Raw genomic sequence first — 1,589 nt, forward strand, 5'->3', positions numbered from 1 at the left:
CTGGGCAGCTTATAACCACCCGTAGTCCAAGTTCTATGGGATCCAATAGTTCCTTCTGCCCACAACCCTCAGAACAATCATATACACATAAGACAAACGAAAACTACATATGCCTGTAGACACAAACTCACATACGTCAGAGTTAAAAGTAGCTGCTGTCTCCATGTGCGTACCTGCGGCCAGACTTCCTAAATGTGTTAGTATGCTTTTCATAAAAGCTCTTGGTGTCCAACTTTTTCAATTTTCATTACAGCTGGGGAACTGATGAACACAGGGAAGAGAGAACAACAGAAAAGTAGCAGGCTTATCTAACCCAGATCTGGAGGAGAGAAGACAGGCAGTATTGTGACCCAGAGTAAGCATAGGCTCGGGACAGTGTGGGATGGCTGCCCACACAGAGCCAGACCTGCCAGAGAGTCTGTAGAAATAAGGGGATCAGATACCTCCCCAGCAAGAGGCTGCCAACCAGCCAAAACCAGAAGCTGTCCCCAAGTGCCCTCAACTAAGGAAGGAGCTGGAGGCCAAGGTGGCAGGAAGCTTATGAAGTAGAATGTCCTTCCGAGCATAAGTCCAACATTTCATTTTACAGAACAGGAAACGGAGGCCTAGAGAGGGAAAGAACACACAGGAAAGGAATGTGAGACTGAGAGAACACAGACCCTTCTGGAAGCACAAGGATCCCGCAGTGGACAAGAGGTCAAGGATGCTGTAGTGTACAAGGTGCTCAGGGATGCCACAGTGGACAAAGGGGTCAAGGATGCTGTAGTGTACAAGGTGCTCAGGGATGCCACAGTGGACAAAGGGGTCAAGGATGCTGTAGTGTACAAGGTGCTCAGGGATGCCACGGTGGATGTGGAGCACAGGCCACTGCTCACCAGGCTGTTATTACTAACATAGCACCACTTACATGTATATCAAGATTCCAATCTGTGGAGCTTTAGGCCCAGTTCTGCCCACTTTCTCTAAGTTCTCTGAAGGCAGTGGAGCACAGATGTTGGGCTTGCCTTCCCATTCTGATGTTGGGCTTGCTTTCCCATCCTGATGTAACCACAAACTCTCTAAAGTTGTGTTTCAGCCATCCCAAATCTCCACCTTCTTATCCAGCTTCTCATCCACATAATCAGTATCTATCCATCCACCTTTCCATTCATCCAAACAGCCTTCCATCCTCACATCTATCCATACATACACACATCCACCCATCTGTCCAACAGCCAGCCATCCAGCAAGGCTTTAACTTGACCAATTCATTTTTTCATCTCTAGAAATTATTTTTCCTTTTGTCTCTTCCTCTTTGAAAAATCTTTATTACATTTCCTCTCCTGTTTTTGAAGTGAGTCATGTGCACTGTTGTGCTCATATGGAGATCAGAAGCCATCATATGGGAGTTATTTCACTCTTTCTACCATGTGGGTCCTGGGAATTGAACTCTGGTTCTCAGGCTTGGCTGCACACCTCCTTACCCACTGAGCCAGCCATCTCATTAACTCTTCTTTTCTCGTTGTTTTATCTTCTTCCCAGTTCCTTCTGACTTTGCATTCAATACATAATTGGATGTGGGCCAGACACTTAGCTCAAAGAATATAGAG

This window comes from Arvicanthis niloticus, chromosome 13 (assembly GCF_011762505.2).
Source record: "Arvicanthis niloticus isolate mArvNil1 chromosome 13, mArvNil1.pat.X, whole genome shotgun sequence".
NCBI classification, from domain to species: Eukaryota; Metazoa; Chordata; class Mammalia; order Rodentia; family Muridae; genus Arvicanthis; species Arvicanthis niloticus.